The 22,458-nt window shown below is 33.8% G+C and overlaps 1 protein-coding gene across 5 annotated transcripts in view; it reads right to left on the bottom strand.

The window, feature by feature from the left end:
• Positions 1 to 22,458, bottom strand: part of for (cGMP-dependent protein kinase for) — a 790,239-nt gene that overhangs the window by 448,287 nt on the left and 319,494 nt on the right. Inside the window, exon 1 of one of the 5 annotated variants that reach the window (XM_072537887.1) lies at positions 11,121 to 11,355. The exons of the other annotated variants lie outside the window; for them this stretch is intronic. The gene's annotated coding sequence lies outside the window, so the exon portion shown is untranslated. Of the gene's footprint in view, positions 1 to 11,120; positions 11,356 to 22,458 lie in introns of those variants that run through there. 5 annotated transcript variants of the gene reach the window in all.

Here is a 22,458-nt window from a genome sequence, read left to right as displayed (position 1 = left end):
ATACATACAAGCATACCACGAGATCAGTACAAGTGTTTGTTTGATACACTTTCAAATGAATTCCATCCAGGAGTAAGACAAGTATCTATGCTTTGCAGAAGATACAGCCCACTTACTAACAGTAAGAAGACTTGATTGATCTCATACGGCTGGTTGAAGAAGGTTTGGTGTGGAGTTAAACGTATCAAAGACAAAAATTATGATAATGGAGAGACAATACAACAATCATCCACATATAACCAAAATTTACCGATTTAATTTGAGTAAACTCTTATTTATATCTGGGATCATTGATAACCAACATAGGGACACTCCAAGATAGATAGAACGTGATTTGATCTAGCCAAGATCACTATGGGGGAGATTATCAAAATATGGACTGACCCCAATATTTCCAAAACTCTAAAAATAAAATTGTTCAACTAGAATATTTTCAGTACTGACATATGAAAGTAGAAAGATAGATACCACTGAAATATTTTGCTGTAGAGAATGTTGCAAATCCCATGGACCGATCATACAACACATAATTCTATTCTAAAAGAACTAAACGTCAGTAAGAGACTCTTCGGCAAACTCCAACTGCAACAATTAAAAAAGATGTTTGACATGTCATAAGCTCAGAAATGACAATATGGAGAGACTTATCATTCAAAGGAAGGTAGAAGGCCGAACTCCACGAGGAAGATCTCCAACAAGATAAATTGATCAGATCACAGAAAGTTGCAAAAAACTTGTGCACGATGCAATAGAAATGACCAGACACAGAAGTGTATGAAGACGGACCATACACGATATCACGACCACCACGACACTCCCTCCAAGATGTCAAGGCTTAAGAGAGAGAATCCCACTTGTGCCAGCTTTTTATTCTAATCCTCGAAGAATTTTTAATATGCATTTTTTGTTGTGGCCACTTTAGCGATGCGGTATTTCTATCAATCGTTGCCAACTACGATCCTTCTTTTTAGTTGTGGAAACAGGAAAAACTGATGGAAGTTAGGTGAACAGTAGGCTAAAGTGTAATGGTGGTGCCGTTTGATGACAAATCATCACGACCAAACAAAGATGTACGAGTTGGCGAATTATCGTGGTGTCGTATCCACGACTTGATTCACAAAATTCCATGGTACGAGCATACTAATATGCCCACATCCTTAGCAGCTTCTTTAATACCAAAAATTCTCCATAAGCATTTTCATCGGTTGACTGGGGCGCCCAGAACGAGCATCGTCATTGTAATCTCGGTTTGTCGTAAAGATCTTGTACCACTTATGTACATTTTTTTGCTCAAATTAGACTGACCAAATGCCAATTAATATTTTAAGTGCGTTGGATTACTTCATTTTATTTTTTAAAGAAAATTCAATACAGATTGTTTAATACACAATTTTTTGTGATAACACTTATAACCTTATATTTATATCTGCCAAAAACCACCTAAAAATGTAAAATAGCTATTAATGTTAACTTGTATTGAAAACATATAACATAATAAATAAAACAAGTAGACAATCGATTTTTTTAAATTAAAAATTTAAATAGAAATTTCAAATGTAACCTTTTGTTTTCAACAAACCTCGTATATTGTGTTTTAACTATTTCTTTAAAAATGACGAAAGATTATGTAATTATTGATCCTTTACAAAATTAGTTTATACTAATTATTATTATATCAAACCGGTTTCTTTGTTAGCTTTTGTACTCACTAAAAAAAATTAAGACCAAACCTTTTATTTTTTCCAAACTTAATTTTAAATATTATTCTTAATAAAAAGAACCAATACTGTTGATGAATGTGAAATAACAGTACCTAATAGACATTGTCACCGTTTAATCTAACTTAATGATGACTTATAGGGTTTTATTCTATTGATCAAGTGACATCATACGCTTTTCCGCTTATTACATTTTGTAGAGGTAGCTATGGAAAAATGACATCAAAACAATAATACTGTCAGTTAATGTCAAATGTATTTTGTAGTATTGTAAAGCTTTTTGCCGTTTGTGGCTTGTACAATGGGTCGAGGTAAAGTTATCGATGATAAAATTTGTTGAATTATTATTAGATTTTTTAATTCTTAAAAATTCAATTCGGAAATCGCGAATATGTTGTAATTGTCAAGCTATACTACACGTTCGGTGGTCACAAAAGCTAGAAATGTACGAAAAAGTAAAATAACCCAAGCAGATCGAAGGGCATTAAGACACATTATAGTGAAAATCGACGAGCAAATTATATGGAGTTAAGCGTTTTATGTAGTGACGTTATTGGAAGACATGTTTCTAGATCAACATTTCACCGAGAGGCCCACAAATTAGGATTTGGTACTTACAAAGTAAGTTTTATAGTAGAAAAAATTAGTACGAATTGTTTTTCATAAATTTTATTTAATTTTAGGCTAAGGAAAAGCCACTTTTAAGATTACAACAAAAGCAAAATAGATTGGACTCAGTCGCAAGGGAAATCAGTACAATGGAGTGATGAGTCCAGATTTGAAATGTGTGATGGAGACAGTAGGAGTCGCGTTATTCGCATTAAAAATGAAGCTTTCTAACCCGACTGTCTGAAGAAAAAAGTCAAATTTCCTGCATCTGTCATGATCTGGGACAGCATGTCGTCTAAGGGTGTGGGAAAGTTACATCTTATCGATAAGATTGTAAACACGGATTAATGTAATGTAATATTGTAAACACGAATGTAATATTTTAGAAGAATCTCTTTTACCGATTATGGAACACCGTTTAACATCAGCGAAGAATTTTGTCATCCAACAGGACGGCGCAGGTTGGCATACCTCAAAAAAGAATAAAAAAAAAGTCCCTACTTTTCCCCGATAGAGACTTTGTGGCGCGAAATGAAAAAAGCTTTGAGGAAACATCCTGCCAGGTCCGTCAACTAATTGAAGAAAAAATTGCAAGAAATATGGTATTCGTTTACATTAGAATTTTGTCAGAACTTGTAAAAACTATGCCTCGAAGAATTGTGGATGTTATTAAAAATAAAGGGGATGTGACTCAGTGGGAAACTTTTACATTTTTTTTGTAAATATTACATATTCTATGCGTTTTTTTAATTTATTATTATTCTGTTTAATCAATAGTTTTCATTACGTTATAAAATTCTTTCTATAATTAGGAAATTCAAAAATGTTGTTCGATGCATTAAAACTTCTAAAATTTATGCTGCGCTTTTATTTTTGTTCTCTAAAACATAATTTTCTTATCAATCTAACGTTGGGCCAACTGATATGGAAAGGTGCTCGTAGTTGCAACAATGTTATCTGTTTATCTGCCTCTCTAACTATTTCACTTTCTAGCTTTCCCTATATGGTAGAAGATGATATTATTTGTTTTGTTGTTTAAGTTCTTTTGCGCTCCTTTATCTATCTCCTTAAACATCCAGCACTCAGGAGCACGTAGGAATATTAAGAAAAACAAGCTACTTACGAATGTGATTTTGGTGTCAACAGTTAATTCATTGCTTTTCCAGATTTTCGTGAATTTAGCCATAATGATTTTTGTCACTACTGATATCAACCTTATTTCTTCAGTGCACATCCTTCAAAATTAGAGTCTTCAAGGACCATAGGAACACAAATTGGCCGACACATTCGATATTGTTGATTTCTGGTAGATAACCTTGATTGTTGTTAGGTTTGCCTATTATCATGATCCTCGTTTTTCTCTATTCATCTTAAAACCCGCCGTTGCACTGATTCTCTCAATCCTTTCTATTAGTTCATTCATTTAAATTTCGGACAAAATGAATTGTATCAAAAAAGAATTAAATATTTACCACTTTGAAAAGGTATTCCATATGGTCCGATTCTTGTATTGGAAGGTATAATGTGCCTTTTTAAGTCTTAAGTAATAAAAACTCATAACGAAATAAATATATTTTAATTAACTAGATTTTTATTTCGGTAATATTTCGTTGCTTACATTTCACAAATATCAAAACAATATTTATAAACACAGGTCCGCGATCTACACTAACGTCGTGAGACAATATTCTAATATGTATATTTTTACAATGACCATACTTCTACATAATGTACTCTTCTACAGTTCAAGTTCACCTCAGGTTAATGACTGTTTTAAATATTAAACATGTATCGTGTTAATAAATACGAATTATTTATATTATCTTTAAAGACTGTTTAAATACTTAGAGGGTTAAAACCCTCGCCCAAGCAGGAATGTGTTCTGTTGCCACTATTTTATAATGTTTACATCAAAGTTTCGAAATCTATTTAAGATGGAATCATAATTAACGGCAAAGTGACGAGGAATATAAGTTCGCGGATAATTCGCAGATATATTGTTGAACGCTTTAATTGCGGCGACGTTTGATGACGCCCTTCTTTTCTACAACCGGCCGGATGCCGTTTTAGTAAGATAAGCGTTTTAGTTAGGAAGCAGTTCGTTAGTAGAGTGTACAGCGTTGTTTGTAGGAATTTAATTATTTTGAGTAGTGATATAGCAGTTCTTTAGTAAAGTAAAGAATGTTGTTTCCCGTAGTAGTGATAGGATGATAGCGATGGATGGGACAATGTGGACTGATTTTGTAGAAAGTGCCAGTGCCCGAAACACATTAAGTACGTTTCAATGTATAAAAAAATTCACATAAAAAATTTGGCTTTCATGAAAAACTGTTGTTACAAGCAACTTCTGATTTAACAGAAATTCCGCTTTCAAAATATGTACAAAATAGTTAAAAATAAACCCTATCATTACAAGAACCGATGTACCTGAACAACCAGCCGCAGCACTATCTCTTAAAGCAGAACTATCAAAACGTACAGATCTGAGCTTTCTACTTTATTTCTTACCGCAACTATAAATGTTAGTACAAAGATTTAGAGTATATTGGGTACCAAGGTATTATCATGAAATTATCGCCGGGTGCCATGTTATTTTACATAATTTGCATATATTTTGTAGTGAAATAAACTGTTTTTAGCTCTTCTTGTATTTAACTTCTTCTTTGTGTTATTTATAAATTTTTCGTGATCCTATAGGGAAAATTGCATTTTTTCTGTCTGAGGGTACGTGTTCCAAATATATATGACGAATTTTATGCATTGTTGGATAGTCGAAAATTAAAATTTTGTCAACGTAGCGTAGTTAAACTCAAGCGGTATTGAAGAATAGAGTATCTCAAACTAACTTAAAAACCGAAGAAATTGAAACATGACAATATTAAAACTTACAGCATAGTGTGTGCATATCATCTTTTAGCGCTAGTACTATGCTATTACAGAAAATACATAGTGTGTCTATTTTTATCACCGACCATTTATCTTTACACTTCTTCCCGAACCAACATTTGTAGTATATTCAGCCGAGACCACAGTTATAATTTACTATTTAAATACCCTGTAATGGACTGTATTTCATGTTTAAATGTCAACGTCGAGAACAGAGATAATATGTTTTATACAAATGAAAGATGTGGATTCTACAGAAATATTAGTGTTAGATATGGAAGACATGGAACTTAATTTGGTATTAGACTAATCAACTAAAATTATGTTTTTATTTAATTTGGGGTACCTCGTTACATAGATTTAAAAAAAACGGGTGTGGCAGTCCAGTGGAACAGCCGGTAGAAGTTATACTTCTATACACGCGTTCGCCGTTATAAATTTATATGAGAGTCAATCTGCATAATCATTACATATGTAATGCTATAGGTAAGAGAGAGCAGAAAGAGAAACATAATTAGGTATATAGGTATATGGTGCATCGTTTGCTGTATATAAACATTTGACCTGTAATAGGAGTATAGTAAATGAAGGATTGAATCAATATTTTGATGAAAATGTATATTTTTATTTTCATATATGTATGAAAAGAGTTGAATGAAAAAAAAAAATTCTTTACACATACTCTGCAGTAAAATTCATTGTTTATTTTGTTATTAATATAAAAATACAATACAATACACTGCAACATAATTCAATATAATAATACAATACAAATTAAAATGCAATATTCATAAGTATACTTCATCTAATTTACTTACCGTTGCACGTCATGAAGTCACATGATACCAACAAGAAATATTTAGGCGGCAAGTGTGTTCTTTTTTAGAATCACTTTGCCGAGTAGACTGGCATTACAGCCACTAGACATATTTTATTATATACACGTCGAAGTTAATAAGTAATGAAAAAAGTATTGTTTTGTTTAAGTATACCATTTTACATCTTTATAAGACGCATACAAGCGGCTCAAATTGATTTTAACACGATTATTTTTTAACTCTTGTTTTGTTTCTATTTATTTACATTAAATATTAATTTGTTTTGTTGTATAAGCCACTTTTGCAATAATTATGTGACCTATTGGCAACTATGTCAACTTCGATCTCTGTCAATGATAATGACGTGCAACGGTAAGTAAATTAGATGGACTGTATTTAAAAATGACAATATACATAACTTACTTACGCATATGTTTAATTTACTATGATGATAATATTAATAAAATAAAAATTGTTTCGTGATACAACTGTCAATCTGTCTGACATTGACAGATACAAAATTTAATTGTTGTTTGTTATGTATATAAGTACATATTTGAACTTTCTTGAGATATTTACGTTTTAATTTACAATTAGAATGCCTAACGAGGCTCAAGACAAATCTGAAAAGAATGGAAAAATAATAATAATATTAATAAATATTAAATATAATTACAAAAGGAACATTTTATTATCGAGAGAGAAAGAGAGAGAAAATATATCTTCTGTCTCTCTCTTACATATATCTTACATATGTAATGATTTTGCCGATTGACTCCCGTACACATTTCCAACGTCGAACGCGCCTACGCCTACAGTCCATCTAATTTACTTACCGTTGCACGTCATTATCATTGACAGAGATCGAAGTTGACATAGTTGCCAAAGTATCAAAAATGCTGAATCCATTTTAAATCAAAAAGGTCACATAATTATTGCAAAAGTGGATTATACAACAAAACAAATTAATATTTAATGTAAATAAATAGAAACAAAAAAGAGTTAAAAAATAATCTTATTAAAATCAATTTGAGCTGCTTGTATGCGTCTTTTAAAGATGTAAAATGGAATACTTCCTCGGAAACCGTCCTCAAAATAAACATTAATAAATTAAATAAATTTTGTTGTTTGTTACTTGGTGAAAAATTCTTCTAAGAATTTAATTTTATCTGACTCATTCATATTGACAATTCAGACATATATTATTAATTTTATAGTAGACGACTTTAAAATGATATTGCCAATATTGTTGAGTTGCGTTCCTGGGACGACTTTATTGTAAGATAGTTCATTCGATGACATGAAATCAACTTAAACTTGGGACTATCCCTCAAAAAAATTATAGCATGTGATTCGTCTTTAACCCTACAAAGCATAAATTGGGCCTATCAGGCTTATGAAGTTTTATTTTTCGCGATAAAATGCACCAGTTTATATCTAGAATTTTTATGTTCGGTGTACCTTCCTAATTATGTAAGCAGTATAGATTTCTGTATCAGTTAAAATTGTTAGTTACAGAGTTCGGATAGGGGGTGCTGTCGACCTGACAGGCCTAACATATTAATTCGCGTTACTTGTTGGACGAATAAAGTACCACGTATTTTACGTTTTAGAACGTTCTTCTGTCGTAAGAAAATAATTGCTGTTTTGTTAATTTTATATAATAAAAAAATAAAATCACTAAAGGTGAGGTTTATAGTTGTATCATATTGAGGTTATAATTTTATATTCTTATTTAGGTTAAAATGGATAATTACGAGAAAGAAGTACAGAAACTACAAAAGCTATATGAGGAAATACGCACAGATGTAGAGGATATAGACGATGATAATGATTCCGTAGCAGATCCTGATTATTTTGAAGTCAGCGATCATAACACAGACTCAAAAGAGGACATTGAAGGTGAAGCACATGTAGAAAATGAAAGATAGCCAACCAGGTGAGAGTTTTCCTTTTTGTTTGCGTGGGAAAGATAACACAAAAAATAATGTCCTCTTAAAAACGTTCGCACTAGGCAAGAAAATATAATAAGCCATATCGCTGTGGTGAAGCTATATGCCAGAAATTCAAAAACGCCCTAAGAATGCTGGTTAAAACTAATAAGAGAAGATATGTTACCTCGTATTGTATAAGAAAACCGACGACGTTAAATGAAATTAAAGCTGTTATCGGAATCTTATACCTAGCAGGTATATTACATGGCAACAGGTTAAATCTTGCCGAATTTTGTACCAGCGATGGAACTGGTAATTCTATATTTCCGGCTGATATGTTCATAAATAGTTTTCGTTTTCTTCTGAAATGCAGACTGGATGATGTAACCACAAGAGAAAAAAGAAAAGAAGTAGACAAGATCACTGCTATTAGAAACATTTTTGAACTGTTCAGTAATATTTGTCAAATATCATATAGCGCTGGTGAGTATGTGACATTTAATGAAATGTTGTGGGCCTTCCGCGGCAGGTGCAGTTTCCGTATGGATTCTGAAGATTTACGCAGGGCTTCAGGCGGAGGATCCATATAAAATTGTTAACAAAACTGACGATGTTGTCGAACGATTGTGTAAGCCTATATGTAATTCCAGATTAAATGTTACGATGGATAATTGGTTTAATGGAAATGAAATAATGGAAAAGATGCTTAAAGATCATAAGTTAACAGTTGTTGGAACTGTACGGAAAAATAAGAAACAGATGCCACCGGCAGTGATTCAACCTAAAAATACATACATTCAACATTATTTGGCTTTACCGAAAACGTTACTATTACTTCATATATTTCAAAAAACATATATGTGTATTGGTAGCTTCCAGTTTACATCACGACGATAACATCGATGAACAAACAGCTGAACTAAAGAAACCTGAGATGATAATATTCTATAATGTGACCAAAGGAGGTGTAGATTCTGCCGATCAGTTATGTGGTGAATACGAGTATAATTGTAAGGAATACCCGACGCTGGCCTATGGTCATATTTTATGGAATACTGAATGTAGCTAGTGTAAAGGCTTTTATACTCTATAATTCTAACAAAAATAGTACTCTCGCTAGAAGACATTTTAGTTATTATTGCAGTTGATGAAAAACTATTTGATGGAAAGAGCTGAAAACATGCATTTGCCACGCCAAACCCGAAATGATGCAAGAACATTTGTTGGAATAGAACCAATAGAAGAGAATAACCCTGAGCCTTCAACCACTAAGAGAAAGTACTGTACATTTTGCAAGAATAGAAAAGGTAGAAATTATTGTAAAAATGGGCCTGTTGCATTTGTTTGCAACATGCTAATTACGTAGGTCCTAATTGTAGTGAAAACCTCTGATTTCCTAATGCTATCGAAAACTTGTGATTTAAGCATTTTAAGTTTCCAGAATAAACTCACTGTAGTAAGGAATATTTAATGTAGTGATGTATTTTTGATATTTTATAATATTAAATTACTAGTTGTATTGTTGCATAATTGTTAATTAAAACTTGTTACCCATAGGCCTCTCTGACCTAACGTGTGCTATAATGGAATTTTTTTCACGGGTTAAAAAGACAACCACATGCAATGATGACAGTAAAATTATTCTGTTGGTAGTTTCATAGTAAATCATAAGGAAAAAGAACGATTTCCGAAGTGGAAATTGAAACGTCAAAAAATAAACTTATTTTAAACTTAAATTGTGACTTATTCTCAATAAAAATAGTAATTGCATTAAGATGCCAAAAGAAAATAGCTTCAGAACAATAAAAATAATAATAATAAGAAAAAATGTAAATTTTCAAAATAAATATTTCTTTTAAATTGTTTAAACAAATTACTTGGTGAAATAAACTATTTGCAAATTTCCTTAGTGTATTTTTATGATCTATGCCACGAGGTAACCAAATTTAAAAAAAAACATCAATTTTCGTCGATTAGACCGGAGATATTGCGACTTTTATAAATTTGAATGTATGAATGCGGTTTTTGAAATATTGGTAAAATCGATTCGATTTTAATTCTTTATCATTGACGCATCATGGACTGCTCATATTTAAAGGAATCGCTTTCAAGTTTTTTGTCTAAACTTAACGCTTAATCTTTCAAATGGTTCTTGCTTATGGTTTATAAACAAAGCTTCGGTGAACTTAAAAAAAAAACTAACTTGGGTTTTATAGGTTGAAGGACATTATGTTTTTTTAATTTGTGACAAAATGTCAACATGGCGAAAAAACAAATTAACTTTCTACATGTTATTGCGTCTGAGATATTTTAATTGTTTAAAGTTTATATAAAATCTTTTATAAATGCTATATAATTTAAAATCCCTTTCGGGCTACATCACAGAATGTTTTCGGGACAAAGCAGTACAAACACAGAGTGTTTTGTGCTGATGTCCACTCATGTGCACCTAGTAAAAAAACCCTGATGATGGACTTTTTAGCCCAAAAACCTTTTATAAGGGATTTTAAATAAACTTTTATTAAGTAAAACTTCATGAAATTTTTAAAGGTTAACATTTGTTTTTTGTGCATGTTTACAAAAATTATTAATAGTTTTTAAGAAATCGACTTGTAAAGCTATTTTTGCAATAATTAAACAAAAATTAACATAAATAATTTTACAAACTCTCATTTTAAAGCATTTTCTATTCTTTCTCTGTAAAATTGTTTTACTTTTTGTTCCATATAATGTACCGGTCTTCATCTTTAGTATTTTAAATCAAATAGTGATCTTAAATTGTTTATATATTGTTTATAAGTACAAATTGATGTTTAATTTTTTGCATATTTTGTTTACTACATATTGTTATCACCAAATTTATCAAAAGCAGTTGTTAGATACCTGTATGAACGAGTGTTATGGAAAAATCGTTAGTTTTCTGGTCTATATACATAAGTCAGTCAATGAAGTCAGCAGACCTAGCAACAAAAAGCTTGTACAAATTTCAGTCTTTAGTCTGAAATAGTCTCAATATGTCTAAAACTAATTCTATCTCGTTTCTGTTCTCAAATTAGTTTTACCATTTCTAATAGTTTTGAAAGTTTGGAGATGATTGATAAAATTATTTGGTTTTAATAAACGTGTCACATTATAAGAGTGCTAAAAATAAAAACCTTTTTCGGACGAATAGGATATCATTCACCACTAAACACAAGACCACAAAAACAATGCTTCACAAACCGAGAACACAAATGTGTCACCTAGAAACCACTTAGAATTCCCGGCAATAGGATAAAACACTAGATAGTAAAAAAATGTCCGTACGTGTACCGGTTAAATAATATCGCATTAAAAAAAATGGATCTCTGTTTCACTGAATTCTCGGCGGTAGTTTACCGTAAACTAACTCTCCGATCCTACTCACGCTTTACGATGAGAGTCGCGTGGACTTGCTTGGATACATCACACAATACACGATTCGTTTTGTATTAAAACTACTACTCTCACATAACAAACAAATGTTTACTTTGACATGAAAATGCCGTGGAGGCGGCTACAACCTGCAGATGCAGTGATTCCCAATCAGACTTGTGACATCGCGAGATGAGAGATGCCCTAGATAATAAAAGAAATATTTTTTTATCGCGGCAAAGAACAGATACGCGTCCTATGCATATGTAACCAATAGTTATTAGGAAAAAACCAATTAAATAAATATAATAAATATTAATATACTATTGTGTTTATATGGAATTAAGCCACAATTGATTATAATGAAATTTACACTCAGATGCAAAAAAATGCAACGGAAAAAATTTCGGTTAAATTCAAAGTATTTAAATTTTTTTATTTTTAGCCCTATTTTGATGATTTTTCTAGCACACTGTGTATAAATTTATAAATTTTAATTTAGTATAGTCAGTTTTTTCATAAAATTTTATATTTGACTTATTGTAAGAGGTTAATTAAAACGTGGTTTTATTATCCTAACTTTGAAACTTCTTGTGGAATAATTCCGTTTGCGAATTTTCGTAAAGCCTTATTTTCCGGTTGCAACCATGTCTCCTAAGCATTGTGTTTTTTGTTTCATGTCAAAATATGCCTTGGTTCATTTTTTAGAGCCAAATGAATTTGCCACCCACAATTTAGGACTTTTTTAAATATGATTATTTTGGAGTTATTTTGTAATACGACGAGGTGGCTTTGGTGACTGTTATCATTATGTCATATTGACGCTTACATTTTGTTTACCTATGATTGATCATGGTTCTTAGTGTCGAAGATTATGCGAAAGCCGTTGCTCTGGTTGAAGATGGGCGAAATTATGAATATGTGGCTAGAGTACTACACACTCATCGCTCTACCATCCAAAGGGTAGTGAAACGTTTTATACGAACTGGAACAAACAAGCGTAAAGCGAGAAGTGGCAGGAAGCGCAAATCTACTGCCTAAAGGTGGGTACACATATGCGAGCCGAACTGTTTGCGAACTGCTCGTGAGCTGTTCGCGAAGAGTTCGTTGAAAATATGTTCATGTTCAGGCTATCCAATACCCTAAGTATCTAATAACAAACCGAGAATTAATTTACTTCGTTATTCTAAACATTTCGGTATTTTGTTTAGATTATCTGTTATTAATTTCTCTCGTTACTTTTGAATAAGCCGCGCTCGTTCAGCAATTTTGTTTAACCGAATGATCTCATCGCACACTTAGCAGAAACAATTTATAGACACAATTTATAGTTCTGCGAACATTCTTTGTGTTCGTCCCAAAAACCGACAGGCTATGGTTCCTGACGAGCAACGAATGAACAGCTCACAAGCGGTTCGTCCCGTCGTACAAATTAACGAATATAGCGTTCACAAACGGTTCGCGAACAGTTCTGCTCACATATGTGTACCCGCCTTTAGATGATCGTTTTATACGAGTCAACGCTTTACGGGATCGTCATTTAACAGCGGTTTAAACAAGAAATCAGCTTCAAGAGGTTCGAGGCAATAATGTAAGTGTATTTAAAGTTCGTCGAAGATTACATAAATTTGGTTTGCAAAATTGCAGATCAGCAACTGGGCCCAAATTACTTCCACGGCACAGAGCGGCTCGACTACAATTTTCCAGGAAACATTTACATTGGAATTTAGGACAATGGAGTAATGTTCTTTTTACCGATAAGTCGAGTTACTGTCTTCACTCATCAGATGGAAGAGAACGAGTATGGCGTCGAACTGGAGAGAGATTTGTGGAGTGCGCTTTCAGACCCCGCGTTAGCCATGAAGGGGTTCGGTGATGGTATGGGCAGGAATATCCCGAAAGACGCACACTGAATTGGTATTTATTGAGTGGTCCTTGACCCTTTTCTCAATATCTCGTCGATGATTCTTTATTAATTAATGCAAGATCAAGCCTCAATTAACGAACTTCGCTTGGCTCTACGAGAGGAATGGCAAAACATCCAGCAAGATGAGATTTGCAATCTTATAGACAGCATGAGCCGACGTGTACAGACAGTTATAGAGGCTAGGGGAGACAATACAAAGTATTAAGTTATTTTTTAGTAGTTTTTCTTTGTTATTTGCGTACTTAGGTTAAGTTACATTTAAGTTGTTTTTTTATGTTTTGTTATTGTTATCATTGTTCAACCAAGATCATGTTGTTAATTTTAATCATCATTATTTAAATACAGTGCTTCTGGGATGTCGATATGACATTCCTTCGATATCAGTCGATAAAGCCCCCATCGTCGTGTTACAAATTAACACAAAAAATAACGGTAATATTAGGAAAAGTCGTAAATTGTGGGTGACAAAGTCATTTCGCTCCTAAAAATGAACATCCATATTTTCACATGAAACAAAAAACATAATACTTAGAAGACATGGTTGCAACCGAAAAACAAGGTTATACGAAAATCCGCTAACGAAATTATTTTACAGGACGGTTCAAAGTTAGGATAAAAAAACACCTTTAAATTAACCCCGTATAACAAGTCAAATACAAAATTTTAATAAAAAACTCACTATATTAAATTTAAATTTATAAATTTTTACACAGTGTGCTAAAAAAAATCATCAAAATAGGGCTAAAAATAAAAAAAAACTGAAATACTTTTAAATTTGAAAAAAAATTTCTCCGTTCCGTTTTTTTGCATCTGAGTGTACATTTTTAACTACAGTAGATGATCAAATTATTATGATCAGTCACAAAAATTTAAGTTTTTCACATTTGTTCGAAAGTTTTATATTAAAATCATATACTGCTACACAATTAAGATATGACAATATGTTTTCTCACTAATAACCTCTTTTGACGTTGAAAATCTCTAGAACTGACATTGGTGTCAAATTAAGTCACAACACATACATTGTGGTGAATTTGCGCTTGGTGGTTAGAATTAAATGTGTCTTCTTTTATTTTGATTTTGAAAGATTAATATCGTTTTGTCTATGTAGTATGTTTTAATATTGTGTTAGTGGTGATTGTGAGTGGAAAAAACTATCAATATTAATTTTAAAGACATTTAGAAAAAATATCGATTTATAAGAATAAAATCATAATGGGTAAGGCTAAAGATATCCCTGAAACTAAAATAGTGGAGATAAAGACACTTTTATTGAATACAAAGCTTTTGTATCGTCCTACTTTCCACAACATTGAGCAATATCAAGAAAAAAATTGATACCAACAAACCCCTGACTCGTCAACGTGCCTTAAAATGTGGTCGAAAGTGTGTCACTACACCCAGAGACGAGAGAAAATTGAGGGATATCTCCGTAAACAACAGAATGAAACAACGAAAAATCCTCAAGGGACTTATTCGTGAAGCTGGGATGCCAGTTTCTGACATGACAGTCCGCAGAAGGCTTGTTGAGCAAGGTTTCAAATCATGTCGCCCTGCCAACAAACCAAAGTTGACCGTCGCAATAATGAAAAAGAGACTGAAACGGGCCAAAGAACACCAGAATTGGACAATGAGGATTAAATTAAGGTAAACTACATCACCACTATAGTTTAAATCCCTATTACCACTGTTTTTATTCTAAAAAATATTTTATATTTTTTATTCGCAGATTTGTTTCTCTGATGAGTCTACGGTTAAGATATTCATGGACAAGTCAACCCTCATCCGAAGAGAAAACGGTGAAAAATATCACAAGGATTGCATACTGGGGCAAGTAAAGCACCTTCTACGGATCATGGTGTGGTATTTCATCAGTAGCAAGGGCACAGGGAGGTTGTACATTGTGACTAGAATGATTAACCAACATCAGTATACAGAAGTTCTGGAAAAAAGCTAATAAAAAAAATTAAAGACTGGTTTGAAGAATCGGAAGATTTTACCTTTATGCACGATTCAGCATTGTGCCATAAGGCAAAAACAGTAACATCGTACCTAGAAAAACAGAAAATTAAAGTACTGAAGTTGCCAGGTAATTCTCCAAACCTCAAACCGATCTCATCGTAGTTGACATCCCTGGCTCTGTGTATTAGAACTTGCAAACTAAAAAGTGCTTCCCTCGTTCCGAGTTCCGATCAGTTCAAAAAACATTTTAAGTTTATATAAACATTCATTTTTGCGTATTTACTGTATAGTAAAATTATATATTTTTTGCCATTGATTGATATGTGTAGGTATGACTAGAATATTTTGGGAATTATAATCTATTTCTGCTAGTTTTTGCATAAATTGCTGTGAGTTTTTGATAAAAGATGTTGTGTTGTGGGCTGAAGGCTGTATTATGTCTAGGAGGAACTTTGACAACACGCTGCAAAGAGAACCCATGCTGCCATATATTTTTGCCTTTCGACTCTAGTCTTTCCTGGCGAAACATATTCTAACATACACCTGTTATGATTCCGTAGACTGGCGGTTTGTGTGATATATAGTTTTTAAAGTTTTTATGCTATTTAGTTTCCGTACAGCTGGTTTAGGTTAGGTTTTGTATCTTTGTCACGCGTATTTTAATTTGTAGTTATTAAGGATTTATGAAAATTGAATACGTCAGTATGCAGCCATTGTGTGCTAGACTGGTTTCAGCTAAGGCCCAGTTGGCTCACCTACAGCGGCTGGTATACCTTGACATCTCAGGAGCCATGAAACCCCTCCAACACTGGCTCTTGAGGCTCTGTTGGCTTTACCTTATCTACATTTTATAGTACAGCACGAAGCCAAGATGGCATCTTATCGTCTCAACTGCTCTGGATACTGGCTGGGAATGAATGGGTGGATGAACCATTGTGATATTTGGAGACGAGCTCTCGATTTTTGACTTGTGCTCTATGATACAGGACAGCATGGCGTCCCAATTTGAGTTCTCATCCTCCTTCTTGGTTCAAATTCCTCGCCGGAATGAGTTAATGGGTCCAGAATGGACGAGCAGGCAGGTGCTGGAGTATATGGTAGCGAAATCGGATTTGAATCTGGCCAGACTCCTTCCATGCATCAGTCTTTCAGGCCGAGATCTTTGTGATCCTAGTATGTGCTCAGAAGATAATAGATAGGGCTTGGTCACTCAGGATATCTGTTCTGACATCTGTCTACCAAACAACGCTAAGGGTTTTGGAAGCGCCGTCAGCTCTAAGCTGGTTCTTGAGTGAAAAAGAGCACTGCGCTGACGAATAGGGTTAATTTAGTAGAAGGGAACGAACGGGCTGACTCCCTGGAAAGACAAGGCTCACTCACTCTGCCTGTGGAGATCGGACCCATAATTGGAGTGCCCTTCAGTACTGGTCGGGATAGTATCAAAGAACTTCTTCTGCGGAGGTTCCAGGACTCCTGTAACTGGACCAGTTGTGGAGGTATGAGACAGCCCAGGCTCCACAAAGTGGGGCAATCCAAAAGTCTCACAGCCCAACTTCTCCTTCTAGGCCGTAGATGCTCTCTGGTGATCAGTATGCTTACCCGCCACTATAGACTCAGGTGGTACCTTCATCTGCTTCGATTGGCGGATCCTTCGAGTGCCGTCTAGGTAATGAGAAGAAAAAAACGTCCTCACATATTTTGTGACACAGGGACACAAGGTTACTAAAGGATTAGACGCTCGGAACGCCAGGAAGACCTCAGATTTGAAGCCCCTGCTAATTATAGCGGATATGGGAACCAGGAGGACACTGAACCCCAAAACGCTGAAGACTGGGTTCTATGTAGCTAGTCCGTATGATAGGGGGGATACAACGGATCCGTCTTAGATCAAGTTTCTCAAGGGTTCACAGATGGGCCCTGCCGTGATATACCATATCCATAACATTTATGTCTAAGCTAAAGCTTGTTAAACATTGAGAACAGTCAAAATAATCAATCACAATAAAATATACACACTATTCTGCAATCGTATTAAGTCCTTAAGGTGATTTATCTTACACTTTTTTAGATAAGAAACTTGTTTCCAGCAAGTTAACTAACTTCTCCAGATTGGCATCTTAGAGTTTAATAAATATATTACAATTATGCACAAAATATTAATATACAGAGAAGTTAAATTGGCTCTAGGACCTACCTACATACAGTCGCCAATATTTCCAATAAGACGTTTTATTATGATCTTGTTCAATTATTTTATTGCGGAGAACTATATTTCCAAATTTTTTAATTAACACAAAAATACTTGCAACAAGGTTTTTTGACATTATCGGTCTGTGTTTACAGAGTTTTAGGAGTACGTGCGACATCACTGTAGTGCTTTTATTAATATGAGCTCTCATATTGTACAAAATAACATAATCCAGGAGATAATGATATGCAAAAATTACAAATAATATTATATAGATATTGAAACTAAACAGAAGTGAGTATTATATAATCTTAATTATTATTTTTTTTTGTATTCAACAGATCCTGTCCCATTGAATTGTTTTCTTTTTAATCCATTCCACTTCGGATACATCTGGATAATTTTTATTAAATATTTGAATTGCATACCTGTACAAAACAGTCCCGATACCATAGCACTTTACAAGATATACTCTTTGTCGAAGAGTTAGCATTATTTTCTTGTGGTATCTTAAAGTAATTTACTATTTTTATTGGTAATTAGCCAATAATAATTTTACTTTAAAATAGGTTTATTTGAAGTTTCAATTTCCACTTCAGAAATCGTTTTGAAAATATAAAACATTAATGATGAAACATTAACAAATGTCATTAACAAATTTAACAACCTTTTATAAAACATCAGTAGCATCAGTAAAAATACAATAACCTAACAAAACACAATGCAAAAAACACGTTGATTTCTGCACATACGATGACCTCTATATAACATATAAGCCCATCAGAAAGGAGAAGAGAATGTCTATGCTTAATGTAGAACCTGCAGGTTTCACCCTTTCGCATTGGGTATGTATATTACCATATAGCAAATAATAAGCAAGAAGACCATATGAAACTCTATTTAAAAGAAAAAAAATCAATAAACAAATATCATATATACATTCAGTTCTCATAAATCCTTAATAACTACCAATTAAAATGCGCGTGACAAAGATACAAAAACCAACACTTATTCATAACCCGGAATATTTACCAAAGGTGAATGAATTAACGTAAAACAGCTGTACGGAAACTAACTGTGATAAAAACTTTAAATAGCTATATGTATATCACATACACCGCCTGTCTACGGAATCTTAACAGGAATATGTTAGAATATGATACGTCAGGAAAGACTAGATGGATATTTCCAACATAGAAACATTCATAAATATACGTGGACTCAGGAAACCCGAAACTTAAAATCAGTTATAGACTATGTCATCCGTAAACAAAAAAGTCGACTGAAAACAAAAGACGTAAGAGCATGTAGAGGACCCACTTGTGGCAGTGACCACTACCTCCTACGTTCAGATATTTCATTCCCACATAAAAGAGAACAGAAAACGCCGCAAGATAACCATACAAAGGAGCAAGTACAAGAAGTACGATACAATTTGAATAGTTTACACCAAGAAAGTGTTAGAAAACTATATAAACGTAGACTGGAACAAAAACTAATTGAAACGGAAGATAATACCAGGAATGTTAATCAGTTATATAAAACCATCAAAGAATGTATACACGCCGCTGCCCTAGAAGCACTAGGGCGATATGAAAAGATCGGACAACAAAAACCATATTGGTGGGATCAAGATATTTCGCAGGAAATAACACAGAAAAGAAAATTGTATCAAAAATATCTGAACACAAAAAATGTGGAAGACAGAATCGAATACAAAAGAATGCAAGCGATGGTCAGAAGAAAAATTTGCCAAAAGAAAAATGAATCCTGGGAAAAAAAGTGCACCATGATAAATACATACATTGGTGGAAGCCAAAGTTCAGAAAGCTGGAAACTGTTAAAAAATTTAAGAAACAACAAAAAAAGAGATATTATCCAGTCCATATCACCGCAAACTTGGGAAGAATACTTTAAAGATTTACTAACAGAGACAAGAGAGCCCTTCAAACAGATAGAGAACTATGGTTTACAAGGCGTCAGGCTGATAGGGTCACCAATCAGAATAAATGAGAGAGAAGTCGAAACCGTATGCAGACATCTAAAGAATGGCAAATCACCTGGCCCCGGAAATGTAGCTCCGGAACTCATTAAACATGGACCCAAAATACTAATTCAACGACTACGACAACTTTTCCAGGAATGCATAAATAAACATGAAATACCTGAGGAATGGAAAGAATCGCATATGAGCACCATCCATAAAAAGGGAGATAAATCGAAACCTGAAAACTATAGAGGAATTGCAGTTACTAGTAGTATTAGCAGAATATATGGGAAAATAATAAAAAATCGAATAGAAGAAGAATACCAAGATATGGAAGCCGAAGAACAGGCTGGTTTTCGTGCAGGTCGATCTACAATAGACCATGTCTTCTCTATTACTCAGATAATTGAAAAGAAAGTTGCTCGTGGCCAAGAAGTCCATCTGACGTTCATAGACCTTAGGAAAGCATATGACAGTATCCCGCTTGATAAATTATGGGAGGCACTGGGGAAAACAAATATAAATATAGAATTGATTGAAGCAGTAAAAACGTTGTACTACCAACAAACAACAAGAATTAAAACAGGAAATCTGATAACACCGGGATTCAAAGTGACTAAAGGACTAAGACAAGGATGCTGTATATCCCCAACATTATTCAAAATATACCTCGAAGCAGCACTCAACAAATGGAAGAAAAAATGTACGAATATGGGCATACCACTAATAGACTTAACTTTGTACACTCTGTGCTTTGCAGATGACCAGGTCATCATCGCACAGGACTCTGAAGACCTTAGTTACATGATGCGAAAACTATTAGAAGAGTTTACAGAGTGGGGTTTGGAAGTGAATATGGAAAAAACTGAGTACATGAGTATCGGAGGAGATCAACATAACCTTCTCGTAGAGGAAAATCAAGAGATCAAAATATGTGATAACTACAAATACCTAGGAGTAAAAATCACTCAAGACGGAAAATTAGATGCAGCCATTAAGGAACGAAATACACAGGGAAGGAAAGGCATAGCCTTACTAAACAGCGTACTGTGGGATAAAAACATCTCCAAAGACAACAAAAGAAGAATATACAACACCATAATAAAAAGTATTACAACATATGGATGCGAAGTGTGGCCCCTAAAAGACAGATCAGAGAAAATGCTTAGAGCAACAGAAATGGACTTCTGGCGCCGCTCGGCGGGAATCTCCAGACGCGACAGAATAACAAACGAGAGAGTCCGAGAAATCATGGGGGTTACACATAATATTGTTGATGACATCAAAACGACACAACTCAGATGGTACGGACACGTAAGGAGAATGCCGGAGAATAGAATACCAAGACAAATTCTTGAATGGCAACCAAGAGGTAGGCGAAGACCAGGAAGGCCTAGAAGAAGTTAGAGAGAAGGAGTTGATAAAGAAATCAGAGAAAGAGAACTGGAAGACGATCTATGGAACGATAGAATGAGATGGAGATTGGAAATCGGAAGACGTCGAAGAACGTTGTAAACCGAAATTATATATATATAGGAAAGACTAGAGTCGCAAGGAAACAGAAAATAGATATTGTAGATAGATATAAACTTTAACAAGCCAAACATTATTATAAAGAATATAATAGGTACACATATCAATTAATGGCAAACAAAAATATAGCAGCGTGATTTCTTCTTGCGTAGAACGGATGCGGAACGCGTTTTTTGACTTCTTTTTTTGTAGTTAGTTTTTTCAGTCCCTCAAATAAAGAAACCTTTATCCACGACCTAGCTCTCCAACCAAAACACGAGTAGCCGTTCACAAACGTTTCAGTTTATTCGCGTACCCTATCTCCAGCCCAGTATTTATTCAGTTCCCCTGTCAACGCCCTACAAGCAATTATATATTGTTACAAGTGACACCCAACGTGGTAGGCAAAATAAGAATTGCTACAATATCTTTCTTCTCTAGTCTTGGTCTTCTTGTGAGAATTTTCATTCTGCCAAGTCCCTTCTGCCATTTTCCTCCCCTTGATGAGCTTCTTCCTTTGAGCTCCCGAAATAGCGAATTTGCTAATCCCCTTAGACAATTGTGCAGAGGCCCGGCTTCCCTTTACTTTTCGTTTACGGTCGGGATCAATGGGTTATAGTATAGTGGTTACTGGCTACCCCCTCCTCTGTGTTGAAAGGTTAGTCCGCTTCTGCAGAGCCCCGCATAAGGAGTAAAGCTGCCAAGCTAACCAAAATGTTAATAAAGCTTTAAAAATATAAAACAAAAAGGAAGAATACCTGATTTTACTGCTAATGTCCCTAATTAACCCTTCAACGCTGACTGCAACCGCAGAGCTTTTCAGAGTACCTATCATATTCACATTCATCGTAAAGATAAAATAAAATTGTTCAATTTTATTAGGACAAACGTACATGAAAATAAAACAATCAAACAATCAGATGAATATTTGAAACAACACTAATCTCTTTCTAACATTCTCTCACACTTTCAAATACTTACATTAATGCAAAGTTCCCGCAAAATACTGCTTTAAATTTTCTTAAATTACTTTTATTCTTATAATCTAGTAAGAGCTATATTATAACAAATAATTCTTATAAAGTAGACTAAATCCCGTTAACGGAATTATGAAATTAAAGTAAAAAAAATATATATAACGAGACTGATGAATGCGGCGATTAGATACGTGTACTTACCGTAATGGCGCGCAGGAATTTTTATAGGGTGCCGTTATTCACTCACCTGTAACAATAAATATGTATCACTTTTAGGTTACCTGACATGTTATGTAATGACTTGAAGATATTTCAAGTACATTATATAAAATTGTTTGATTTATCCTATACATATAATGATAAAGATTTGTAGGGCAAGAAAGGACGTATTACAAGAATATTTACATACACAAATTTGTTGTATCTTTTTGTATTATTAATCTAGTATTGATTTTTGGAGATTTTAGGTACAGTTAACGTTTAAATCTCAAAACTTGTTTATAAATTTGTCTAGCAGATATTCAGCAGATCGCAGTAATTGAGAAAG

The sequence above is a fragment of the Diabrotica undecimpunctata genome, chromosome 7, assembly GCF_040954645.1.
Source record: "Diabrotica undecimpunctata isolate CICGRU chromosome 7, icDiaUnde3, whole genome shotgun sequence".
Classification (NCBI taxonomy): domain Eukaryota; kingdom Metazoa; phylum Arthropoda; class Insecta; order Coleoptera; family Chrysomelidae; genus Diabrotica; species Diabrotica undecimpunctata.
Note: the sequence above shows the minus strand (reverse complement) of the source record. Positions and strands in the feature narration are given on the sequence as shown.